This window comes from Arachis duranensis, chromosome 4 (assembly GCF_000817695.3).
Source record: "Arachis duranensis cultivar V14167 chromosome 4, aradu.V14167.gnm2.J7QH, whole genome shotgun sequence".
Taxonomy (NCBI): domain Eukaryota; kingdom Viridiplantae; phylum Streptophyta; class Magnoliopsida; order Fabales; family Fabaceae; genus Arachis; species Arachis duranensis.
The window spans coordinates 60,968,299-60,982,243 of NC_029775.3; positions in this window are offsets into that span (position 1 = coordinate 60,968,299).

The following is a 13,945-nucleotide window of genomic DNA, read 5'->3' on the forward strand; positions in this document are numbered from 1 at the left end:
CTCTCTTCATTTTTCGAAAATCCTCACCCATTTTTCATTTTATTTTATTTTATTTTATTTTTAATTTTCGTTTTCAAAAAAAATATTTTAATACTATTTGAATATCTAATTCATAACATCTCCCTTTCTCCATCATGGACCTAAGTGGAAATGAACAGTCTAGAAGGACTCTGGGGTCATATGCTAACCCCACTACTGCTTCATATGGGAGTAGTATCTGTATACCCTCCATCGGAGTCAGTAGTTTTGAGTTGAATCCTCAGCTTATTATCATGGTGCAGCAAAGTGGCCTGTATTCCGCTCTTTCACAGGAAGAACCTACAGAGTTTCTGGCACAGTTTTTACAAATTGCTGACATAGTACATGATAAGGAAATAGATCAGGATGTCTATAGATTATTACTGTTTCCATTTGCTGTAAAAGACCAAGCTAAGGACATGGAAACAGCTGTTAGAAAAATTCCTGAATTAATATTTCCCTCCAAAACGGATGACACAGCTAAGGCTGAACATCCAAGGTTTTAAACAAGGAGATAATGAATCTCTTTATGATGCCTGGGAGAGATACAGAGAGATGCTAAAAATATGCCCCTCTGAAATGTTTTCAGAATGGGTGCAGTTAGACATCTTCTATTATGGGCTTACAGAGAAAGCTCAGATGTCTTTGGACCACTGAGCTGATGGATCTATACACATGAGAAAGACAATTGAAGAAGCTTAAGAGCTCATTGATACAGTTGCCAGAAATCAGCATCTGTACCTAAGTAGTGAATCTTCCATGAAAGAAGAGGCTAAAACAGTAACTGCTGAACTCAGTCCTGCAGAACAAGTTACTGAATTCCATCAGCAATTATATTTTCTAACAAAACAGCTAGCCAAATTCAAAGAGATACTACAAGACACAAGAATGGCTAATATGAATATGGAAGTACAACTAAAGCAAACAAAATAGCAGTTATCAAAACAAATAACAGAAGAGTGCCAAGCAGTTAAATTAAGAAGTGGGAAAATATTTAATACCTCACTTCAAAGTAGCAGGAAGCCATGAAATGAACAAACTGCTACCCAAAATCCCTCTAAGGACAAGAAGAGCCCAGAGAGGAATAATTCTTGCGCTCAAACGCCAGAAAAGGGAGGAGAGCTGGCGTTAAACGCTCAAGGAAAGCTCAGTTCTGGCGTTCAAATGTCAGAAACAGGTAGGGAGTTAGCATCCAACGCCAATCCAGCTTCTAACCTTGGCATTCAAACGCCAGTGAGAGATCAGACACATACAAGTGCTGATAGCAATCCCTCTAAAAAGGCTTCTCCAACCACATCTGTAGGAAATAAACCTACAGCAACTAAGGTTGAGGAATACAAAGCCAAAATGCCTTATCCTCAGAAACTCCGCCAAGCAAAACAGGATAAGCAATTTGCCCACTTTGTAGACTATCTCAGGACTCTTGAAATAAAGATTCTATTTGCAGAGGCACTTGAGCAAATACCCTCTTATGATAAGTTCATGAAAGAGATCTTAAGTCATAAGAAGGATTGGAGAGAAACTGAAAAAGTTTACCTCACCGAAGAATGTAGTGCAGTCATTCTGAAAAGTTTACCAGAGAAGCTTAAGGATCCTTAAAGCTTTATGATACCATGGACATTAGAGGGCACTTGTACCAAGACAGATCTATGTGATCTTGGGGCAAGTATCAACCTAGTACCTGCATCCACTATCAGAAGGCTTGGCATGGCAGAAGAAATCAAACCAACCAGGATCTTTCTTCAACTTGCTAATGGCTCCATTAATACCCATCAGGCATGATTGAGGATGTGATTCTCACAGTTGGGCCATTTGCATTCCCCACGGATTTTGTAGTGCTGGAGACAGAGGAGCACAAGAGTGCAACTCTCATCCTAGGAAGACCTTTCGTAGCAACTGGACGAACCCTCATTGATGTCGAAAAAGGGGAAGTGACCCTGAGAGTCAATAAGGATGAGTTCAGACACATCAAATGACTGCATGAGCATTGATGTTATTGACTCCCTAGTGGAGGAGATCAATATGACTGAGAGTCTCGAGTCAGAGCTAGAGGATATCTTTAAAGATGTTCAACCTGATCTGGAGGAATCAGAGAGAATAATAGAACCTCTGAAAAACCCTCAAGAAGAGGAGAAACCTCCTAAACCCGAGCTCAAACCATTGCCACCATCCCTGAAATATGCATTTTTGGGAGAAGGTGACACTTTTTCTGTAATCATAAGCTCTGCCTTAGAGCCACATGAAGAGGAAGCACTAATTCAAGTGCTAAGGACACACAAGACAGCTCTTGGGTGGTCCATCAGTGATCTTAAGGGCATTAGCCCAGCCAGATGCATGCACAATATCCTCTAAGAGGATGATGCTAAGCCAGTGGTTCAACCACAGAGGCGGCTGAATCTGGCTATGAAGGAGGTGGTACAAAAGGAGGTCACTAAATTACTAGATGCTGGGATTATTTATCCTATTTCTGATAGCCCCTGGGTGAGCCCTGTCCAAGTTGTCCCCAAGAAGGGAGGCATGACAATGGTTCATAATGAAAAGAATGAACTGGTTCCTACAAGAACAGTTACGGGTTGGCGCATGTGTATTGACTACAGAAGACTCAATACAGCCACCAGAAAGGATCATTTTCCTTTACCATTCATAGACCAGATGCTAGAAAGACTAGCAGGTCATAATTACTACTGCTTTCTGGATGGCTATTCAGGTTACAACCAGATTGCAGTAGATCCCTAGGATCAAGAGAAAATAGCATTCACATGTCCATCTAGAGTGTTTGCTTACAGAATGATGCCATTTGGTCTGTGTAATACACCTGCAACCTTTCAGAGGTGCATGCTCTCTATTTTCTCTGATATGGTGAAAAAGTTTCTGGAAGTCTTCATGGACAACTTCTCAGTATTTTGAGACTCATTCAGCTCTTGTCTTGACCATCTAGCACTTGTTCTGAAAAGGTGCCAAGAGACTAACCTGGTTTTAAACTGGGAAAAATGTCACTTTATGGTGACTGAAGGAATCATCCCTGGGCATAAAATTTCGAACAAAGGAATAGAGGTGGATCAAGCTAAGGTAGAGGTAATTGAAAAATTACCACCACCTACCAATATTAAAGCAATCAGAAGCTTTCTGGGGCATACAGGATTCTATAGGAGGTTTATAAAAGATTTTTCAAAAATTGCAAAACCTCTGAGTAATCTGCTAGCTACTAACATGCTATTCATCTTTGATAAGGAGTGTCTGCAGGCATTTGAGACTTTGAAAGCTAAGTTGGTCACAACACCAGTCAACTCTGCACCAGACTGGACATTACCATTTGAACTAATGTGTGATGCCAGTGACCATGTCATTGGTGTAGTGTTAGGACAAAGGCATGACAAGCTTCTGCACGTCATTTATTATGCCAGTCGTATTTTAAATGATGCACAAAAGAACTACATGACCACAGAAAAAGAGTTACTTGCAGTGGTTTACGCCATTGACAAGTTCATATCTTATTTAGTAGGATCAAAAGTGATTATGTACACTGACCATGCTGCTCTTAAATATCCACTCACAAAGAAGGATTCAAAACCCAGACTCATAAGATGGGTGTTGCTTCTGTAAGAGTTTGATATAGAAATAAGAGACAGAAAAGGGATAGAGAACCAAGTAGCAGATCACCTGTCCCGAATAGAACCAATAGAAGGGGCGTCCCTCCCTCTTACTGAAATCTCTGAAACCTTTCTGGATGAGCAACTCTTTGCCATCCAGGAAGTACCATGGTTTGCAGACATTGCAAACTACAAGGCTGTGAGATTCATACCCAAGCAGTATAGTAGGCAGCAATCAAAGAAATTGATCTCGGATGCAAAGTACTATCTGTGTGATGAACCATATCTCTTCAAGAGATGTGCAGACAGAATAATCCGTAGATGTGTGCCTAAAGAAGAAGCACAGAAGATCCTCTGGCATTGCCAATGATCACAGTATGAAGGACATTTTGAAAGTGAGCGAATAGCCACTAGAGTCCTCCAATGTGGCTTCTATTGGCCTACTCTCTATAAAGACTCCCGAGAGTTTGTACGTAATTGTGACAGTTGCCAAAGATCTGGAAATCTACCTCACGGTTATGCCTTGCCTCAACAAGGGATCTTGGAGATTGAGTTGTTTGATGTATGTGGTATTGACTTCATGGTGCCTTTCCCACCATCATACTCAAACACTTATATTCTGGTGGCAGTGGATTATGTATCCAAATGGGTGGAGGCTATTGTAACACCCACTAATGATACTAAGACAGTGTTGAAATTCCTCCAGAAATATTTCTTCAGCAGATTTGGTGTCCCTAGAGTACTAATCAGTGATGGGGGCGCTCATTTCTGCAATAAACAACTTTACTCTACTGTGGTTCGATATGGAGTTAGCCACAGGGTGGTAACTCCATATCATCCACAGACAAATGGGCAAGCTGAAGTCTTTAATAGAGAACTTAAAAGAATCCTAGAACAAACTATGATTAACCATAGAAGGGATTAGGCAAGAAGCTTGGATGATGCTCTGTAGGCATACAGAACAGCATTCAAGACTCCTATAGGGACCTCTCCATACCAGCTTGTGTATGGAAAAGCCTGTCACTTGCCAGTGGAACTGGAACACAAGGCCTATTGGGCAACTAGATTCCTAAACCTTGATGCCAAGTTAGTTGGAGAAAAACGATTGCTCCAGTTAAATGAGCTTGAGGAATTTAGACTCAATGCTTTCGAAAATGCAAAAATTTACAAAGAGAAAGCAAAGATGGCATGATAAGAAGCTATCATCCAGAGACTTTGAGCCAGGGCAGAAAGTTCTGCTGTTTAACTCTAGGCTCAGATTATTCCCCGGAAAGTTGAAATCCCAGTGGAGAGGACCATATGTGATTACAGGTGTGTCACCATATGGATATGTAGAGCTTCAGGATAATGACTCTAACAAAAAACTTCATTCTTAATGGACAGAGAGTCAAACATTATCCTGAAAGCAATTTCGAGCAAGAATGCTCAAAATTGAGACTTGATTAAAGCTCAGTAATAGTCCAGCTAAAGACAATAAACAAGCCCTTGCTGGGAGGCAACCCAGTCATTATCTTCAAGGTAAAGTATCAATTGCATGAGTTCACAGAGTTACAAAAGGATTCAGAGGATAAAACAGCAAAAGGAAGCTCACTGGTGCGAAAATGTCAGTAAAAGCTGTTTTGGGTGTTAAACGCCCAAAAGAAGTATCTACTGTGCGTTTAACGCCAGAATGGATACCATTCTGGGCGTTAAACGCCAGATTTGCAGCATCCTGGGCGTTCAAGAAAAATACCCAGTGATAAAGGATTTTCTGGCGTTTAACGCCAGCCAGAAGCTACAGTTGGGCGTTAAACGCCTAGGAGAAGCTACAGATGGGCGTTAAACGCCCAAAACATGCAGCAGTTGGGGGTTTAATGCCAGGATTGTGGGGAGAAGGTAACTTCGTTTTCACTTAAAATTTTTTCCATTTTTCATATTTCAATTCATAATTTCTTGCATAAAAATGTTACAAACTCTTATCTTTCAACTTGAATTTCGAAAAATTTTTAATCCTAAAAATCTTTCTTAATTTTTCTTCAATATCTTTTTAAACCTTTATCAAAACTCATTTATCTTTTTTGAAATCTTTTCAAATCTTTTTAAATTCTTCTCAAATCTTTTTAAACTCATCATATCTTCTTTTCAAAATTCAGATTTATCATTTTCAAATATCTTTCATATCTTTTCAATTTTAAATTACATCTTTTTCTTATCATACTTATCTTTTATAAATCATATCTTCTATCCTATCTTCTTCAAAAATTTTTGAAAACCCACCCCCATTCCCTTTAAATCCGCGTTCGGCCTCCCTCCTCTCCTCCATAATTCGAACTTGGCTTTCCCTCTATCCCTCTCCTTTCCTTTATTTTGCTTGAGGACAAGCAAACCTCTAAGTTTGGTGTGTTTATCCGTGATCACTAAGCCAACACCAACTAAGATCATGGCTCCTAAGGGAAAATAAACCACTCTAAGAGGCAAGAAAGAGAATATTCCAAAACCACTTTGGAATCAAGGGAAATTCTTAACCAAAGAACATTCAGACCATTAATACAAAATAATGGGTCTACGGTCAGTGATCCTAGAAGTTAAATTCGATCTGAAAGAAGACGAATATCCAGAGATCCAAGAGTAAATTCGAAACAAGAGCTGGGAAATCCTAGCTAATCCTAAAACAAAGGTGGGAAGAAACATGGTTTAGGAATTCTACTATAATCTGTGGCAAACAGACAGGCAGAGAATAGTTAGAACCGCCTTCTATGACTTTCGAACTCTGGTCAGAGGGAAGATTGTTCATCTCCACCCTGACAAAATAAGAGAGATCTTCAAGCTGCCTTAACTGCAAGATGACCCAGACTCCTTTAATAGGAGAATGATGAGAACAAATAAGAACTTAGACACAATTCTAGAGGACATATGCCTCCCTGGAACCAAGTGGACAACCAGCACAAAGGGTGTCCCAAACCAACTCAAGATAGGAGATCTCAAACTAGTTGCCAGAGGCTGGCTGGACTTTATTAGGCATTCTATACTGCCCACTCGCAACCGCTCTGAAGTCACCATCAAAAGAGCAGTAATAATCCATTACATTATTTTGGAAAAAGAAGTGGAAGTTCATCAGCTAATTTCTTGTGAACTTTACACAATTGCAAATAAGAACTCCAAAGATGCCAAATTGGCTTATCCAAGCTTAATCTTTATGTTATATAAAGAAGCTGGGGTAAAGATGGGAGTAAATGAGTATATCTCAGTTGAGCAACCGATCACCAAAAAGTCAATGGAAGGACAACAAGTGCAGGACGACCCCATCAAGAGGAAAGCACAGGAGTTCCTCCCGGAAATCCCTCAAATTGAATAATGGGAGCGTCTTGAAGCATCTGTTACCAAGTTGCAAGAAGCTATGGACCAACTAAAGGAAGAACAGCAAAATCAAAATAGCATGCTTTGCAAACTACTCGGGGAACAAGAAGAGCAAGGGCGTGAACTGAATGAACTGAAGCGTCAAAAGCTATCTCTTGAAGGGCCAAGCACCCCACAGACTAAAGGAGCATCCACCTCCCAAAATAAAGGTTGTTGAGTCCTAATCTTAGCCTTAACTCTGTGATAATTGTTCCTATCAGGAATTTACCTTAGAAGTTATATATGAGTAGTAGTAATTAGTATCTTTATTTTGATTTTATCTCCAATTAAGCTATAATTTATTTTTCCCATCATCATCAAACAAGAATAAAATAGCAAATTTTTAGAATGAGGAGGCAATATTTTTTCGAGTTTTTAATAAGAAAAATTCAAATTATTTATATGTGGTGGCAATACTTTTTGTCTTCTGAATAAATGCCTGAACAGTGCATAATTTTGATAATGGAGTTTATGAATGTTAAATCTGTTGGCTCTTGAAGGAATGATGAATAAGAGAAATGTTATTGATGATCTGAAAAATCATGAAATTGATTCTTGAAGCAAGAAAAAGTAGTGAAAAACAAAGCTTGCAAAAAAACAAAAGAAAAAGAAAAAGCTAGCAGAAAAAGCCAATAGCCCCTTAAACCAAAAAGCAAGGGCAAAAAGAATCCAAGGCTTTGAGCATCAATGGAAAGGAGGGCCTAAAGGAATAAAATCATGGCCTAAGCGGCTAAATCAAGCTGTCCCTAACCATGTGCTTGTGTCATGAAGGTCCAGGTGAAGAGCTTGAGACTGAGTGGTTAAAGTCGTGATCCAAAGCAAAAGAGTGTACCTAAGAACTATGGACACCTCTAACTGGGGGCTTTAGCAAAGCTGAGTTACAATCTGAAAAGGTTCACCCAGTTATGTGTCTGTGGCATTTATGAATCTGGTGGTAATACTAGAAAATAATGCTTAGGGTCACAGCCAAGACTTATAAGTAACTGTGTTCAAGAATCAACATACTGAAATAGGAGAACCAATAACATTATCTGAATTCTGAGTTCCTATGGATGCCAATCATTTTGAATTTCAAAGGATAAAGTGAGATGCCAAAACTGTTCGGAAGCAAAAAGCTATTAGTCCTGCTCATCTAATTATAATCTGAGCTTCACTTAAACTCGGAGATATTATTGCTTCTTGATTTCTTTTTATCCTATTTTATTTATCTAGTTGCTTGGGGACAAGCAACAGTTTAAGTTTGGTGATGTGATGAGCGGATATTTTATACGCTTTTCGGGGGTAATTTCATGTAGTTTTTAGTATATTTTTATTAGTTTTTAGGCAAAAATTCATATTTCTGGACTTTACTATGAGTTTGTGTGTTCTTCTGTGATTTCAGGTATTTTCTGGCTGAAATTGAAGGATCTAAGCAAAAATCTTATTCATGTTGAAAAAAGGACTGCTGATGCTGTTGGATTCTGACCTCCCTGCACTCGGAATGGATTTTTTTGCAGCTACAAGAGTCCAATTGGCGCGCTCTTAATTGCGTTGGAAAGTAGACATCCAGGGCTTTCCAGCAATATATAATAGTTCATACTTTGCTTGAAGATAAATGACGTAAACTGGCGTTTGACGCCAATTCCATGTTCCATTCTGGCGTTAAACGCCAGAAACAGGTTACAACCTGGCGTTTAACTCCAGAAATAGCCTATGCACGTGTAAAGCTCAAAGCTCAGCCCCAGCACACACCAAGTGGGCCTCAGAAGTGGATTTCTGCACTATCTATCTCAGTTTACTCATTTTCTGTAAACCTATGTTACTAGTTTAGTATTTAAACAACTTTTAGAGATTTATTTTGTACCTCATGACATTTTAGATCTGAACTTTGTATTTCTGATGGCATGAGTCTCTAAACCGCATTGTTGGGGGTGAGGAGCTCTGCTGTGTCTTGATGAATTAATGCAATTACTTATGTTTTCCATTCAAACACGCTTGTTTCATTCTAAGATATTTATTCGTACTTAACCATGATGAATGTGATGATTCGTGACACTTATCACCATTCTTAACCTATGAACGTGTGCCTGACAACCACTTCTGTTCTACCTTAGATTGAATAAGTATCTCTTGGGTTTCTGGCTCACAAGTCTGATTGCCTCTCTTGACAACAGAGCATTCAGATCCGTGAGACCAGAGTCTTCGTGGTATAAGCTAGAATCCATGGGCAGCATCCTTGAGATCCAGAAAGTCTAAACCTTGTCTGTGGTATTCCAAGTAGGATCCAGGAAGGGATAACTGTGACGAGCTTCAAACTCATAAGTGTTAGGCGTGTGACATATGCAAAAGGATCATTGGATCTTATTCCAACACAAGTGAGAACCGGCAGATGATTAGCCATGTACATGGACCTTTTTCACTGAGAGGATGGATGGTAGCCATTAACAACGGTGATCCACCAACATACAGCTTGCCATGGAAGAGCCTTGCGTGCGTGAAGAAGATGACAATAGGAAAGCAGAGATTCAGAAGACAAAGCATCTCCAAAACTCCAACATATTCTCCATTACTACATAACAAGTATTTATTTCTTGCCCTCTTGTTCATTTGCAAGTCAATTGATAGTTATAATTGATATCCTGACTAAGAGTTACAAGATAACCATAGCTTGCTTCAAGCCAATAATCTCCGTGGGATCGACCCTTACTCACGTAAGGTATTACTTGGATGACCCAGTGCACTTGCTGGTTAGTTGTGCGAAGTTGTGAAGAAATTGTGATTTACAATTTTGTGTACCACATGCAAGTGCATTTTTTGTGGCGTTTGCTTTAAGTGGCACGCCAGTTTTACACGCCCAGCTTCTTGTTTGTCTTTTACCCATTTTTGATGCCCTTTTCACCTGCAATTCAGCACAACTCATCTTAAAGTAGTGTACCATAATATTCATCAAATAATGCATGAATTGTACTGATCAAATGAGATTTATGCTCTTTTATGGTATTCTGTATACAAGAAAGAAGGGTATATGATCCAAGTCATCACCACTCACCAACTTGATTTAGGCTAACAAGCATTTGGATAAATTAAATTTTTAAGGAGTAAGCCCAGAGATTAAGTTTGGTGTGGCCACTACCATGCGAGAATCAATCAGCAAGCCCAATACCGCTCAAATTGGAAGCATTTAGTACATTGGTGGAGGCTTGAATGTGGATTTTAATGTGTTCATGAAAGGATTAAAATTATTTCTTCCCTATGAACACATTAAAAATCCAATGATAAACCCAATTTATTGAGATGCAAATGAATTAAGTTTGGTATCCCAAGGGACACCCATCAGTTGCAATCTCATTCACTAGCATTAAAAAGGAATGTGGAGGATGATTTTGTCATTACTAACGGGGTTTTCATTTTCTTTTTTCAGGAGATTGACTGGGGCCCACTTGATAGATAACAAGGAGGTCAAAGTATACTTGCACTTTGGAACTCAACATCTTTAGAGAGCACAGCGGGATAAGGGTTGGCACCTCTTCCCACGCTAGGCGCCACTCCCCAAGTGGAAAACATTGAATTCCCTTCTTTTCCCACCATCAAACTACACCCTTCACTCTTATATATCCCCTACCCCCCATTCCCTCCACATAACAAACTCATAGAGCCCTTTCTTTCTTCTCTCGTTCTTCTTTTTCTTTATCTCTCTACTTGATTGGGACAATCAAGTGCTAAGTTTGGTGTTGGAGCAAAATCTTGTTTTGCTTGTATTTCTTCGCAACACTCCACTAATATCTTAGAACCCTTAAACACTCTCGTTTTCTCCACCCAATGGCACCACCAGGATCCTCAACCTCAGAAAAAAAAGACTAAAGAACCAACCTCAGGTTCCTCAAGCTCAAACTTCAATGAGTACAAATTCCTCTCAGCATTCAACCAAAACCAATTCTATGGTTGGGTGAGTGAGAGGGAGATCATCCCAGAGGTCGGCTTCCAACTAGGAAGGAATGAGCACCTTGTGATGAACATTGAGATCAACAACAGGGGCTAGGCACTCTTCTGCAACCCACCAAAGAAAGTGGTGGAAGGTGTGGTAAGGGAGTTTTATGCCAATGCCGTGCCACAGCCAGGGCAAACCTATGGGTATATCAGCTATGTGAGGGGAAAGACCATTGACTATAGTCCCTCTAACATAGAGAGGGTGCTGATGGTGAAAAAGGTCAACTCCACTCGAAGTTATGAGGAGAGGATGAAGCAACCAAACCTAGGATTTGATGAAATCCTGAATGAAATTTATGTACTAAATGTGTAGTGGATCAATGATAAAGATGGAAAACTCAACCAGCTGAGGAGAAGGGACTTGAGCCCCCAAGCTAGGGGGTGGTTAGACTTTGTGAGAAGGTCTTTGATCCCTACATCAAACATATCTGAGGTGACCAAGGAGAGGGCTGTACTTATATACAGTATAATGAAGGGAGAGAAGGTGAATGTTGGGGAGTTCATTGCCAACAACATGAACAAGATACTGAAAAGCACTAACGAGAGCACAAAATTGGCATTCCCCAGCATCATACAAGAGCTATGTGATGACACTGGAGTTGAGAAGGTGATTGATGAGGTGTTGGTGAAGCAAGATAAGTCTATAACTACCAAGAAGATAGCCAAGGTGTTGGCCATCAATCCACTTCAAAGGGCTAGAGAGCATAGAGCTCACGTTTATGTGCCACACCCACAACAATAAGAGGAAGAAGAGGAAGAGGAGTAACCACAATTTCTGGTGCGTCAACCACCACCATACCAACAATACCAACAATTTCCTAAAGGAATGAACTGGGAGTAGCTACAAGGAGACGTGCTCCAAATAAAGGGAGATCTGCATCAATTGCGGGAAGCTGTCAACCAATTTCAAAGTAGCCAAAGGGAGCAATAGAACCAAGTGAATGAGAAAATACACAACCTCTAAGGAAGTTTTGAGCAAGCAAGGAAGGAACAGCAAGAGGAGTTTGATTGGGGTGAGGTGCAAAGTGCACTTAACAAGGTGGTGGAGCAAAACAAATGGCAACAGAGGAACCTTGCTGAGTGATGACATGTCATCATATACCTATTTTTCTATGCTTTTTCATACAAGAAATTGATGATTTGTGCTTAAATATTGAATGCTTTTATACTTAATTGGTATATTTCCTTGATCTTTTAATTTTATAAATCTTGTAGGAAATAAGAAGAAAAAGAAGCAAAGAAGCACAAAAAAGGAGAAAAAAAAGAGCTTTGGGACACACTTTAAAGTTGGAGCACACTTTGGAGCCTTAGGCCACGCTTTTAAAAGCGTGGCCCATGACCAAATTAAAGGAGAATAGGCAATCAGCACACACTGCCCTGCTTTTGCCAAGGGCAGGGCAGAATCGTGATGCAAAGTGAGGTTGGAAGCAAGAATTTTCGCTAAGGTAAAATCTGGGCGCTCACAGCATGACCATGCCTTCTTCAAAGGGCTATAACTTGAGCTACAGACGTTCAATTGATGTGCTTCCAGTTGCGTTAAAAAGCTGACATTCAGAGCTTTCCAACGATATATAGAAATCCATATTTGGCATAAAATTGTGGTAGGAACAGAAGGCATCTTTAAGGGCAAAAAATAAGCGAAAATAAACCAATGTGCTTCCACCAAGGTTCGAAGCTGGAGCCTCACCCCAAAGCAAGTAGCGCTCATTTTTCTGCTCTGCCCTCTTGGAGAGCAGGGAAATGTCGTGCTCTTCATGAAAAATCAAGGAAAATTGCTCCCCCAATTGCTTTCACCAAGGTTCGAACACAAGACCTCCAAGGAAGCCAAGCCTTAGGCGTGAATTAGGTGCCAAGGAAACCAAGGAAAAGAGCAGCGTGTGCCTCCACCATGTTTCGAACTTGGAACCTCACCTTTTGGCAACATTGCCCTGCCCTTCGCAAGGGCAGGGCAGCAATTCTTGGTGCATGGCACAAAAATTGGCACGGCCAGCTTGCACAATTGTCGCGCACCAAAGGAGTTTCGGCCAGCAACAAACGCGCACCATGGCAACTCTGCCCTGCCCACCACAAGGGCAGGGCAGCATCCTGACGCACCAAGCAAGCACGCTACGAGGGCCGCACGCACTATTTCTTGCTCTGCCCTCCACAAGGGCAGGGCAGCCTCCTGGGAGCAAACACTCATGGGCCAAAATTCAACCAAAATTCCATTTAAATTCAATTCCTCTCCAAATTGAATCAAGGCCAACCAAACCCATTTCTCCTCAAATCCAAAGCAAGCAAAGCCCACATCATCACTCAAAGGCACATGGATTAATTAAATTAGGATTTTCATTTTTGTAATTTGTTTTAATTTCATTTTCATTTTTCATTTAGTAAAGCCTATATAAAGGCATCAATTGAAGCTGAATGAGGGGAGGTTGGCTCCAATAGGGAGCATTAGGAATAGATAGGTCTCTCCTTTAAGTTTTCTTTTCTGCTTTAAATCTTGGGTAGAGAATTGAAGAAATTCTGTTTCAATCTCACCTTGAGATCTCTTGTTTACTTTTTCTGCATAATTGAAATTCACATACTGCTTTATCTTCTCTTTAATTCTGCAATTCATTTTTCTTCTTTATGCTGCAAACTGTTCTTGTTGAATCAAGGAAGGATTTGAGTTCTAGACTTGTTATCTAGTCTCTTTTACTCCTGAGATCTTGAACCCAATTTTTAATTGTTGTAACTTAAGCACTTGTTTTGCTGCAAATTAAGCACAGTATTTCTCTATTTACTCTTCAAGGCATTTTTACTTTTCTGTTAAGATCTAGTTCCATTGAATCAATCCTCTACTCTTCTACTTGTTGCAATATATTTTTCCTTGATTAATTTCTGCAATCCCACATCCTTGACCCATTTAAGATTCAAGCAATTTACATTTCTTGTCATTTAAGTTTCTGCAATTTACATTGCTTGTTCTTTAAGCTTCCTGCCTATTTACATTCTGCAATTTAAGTTCACTG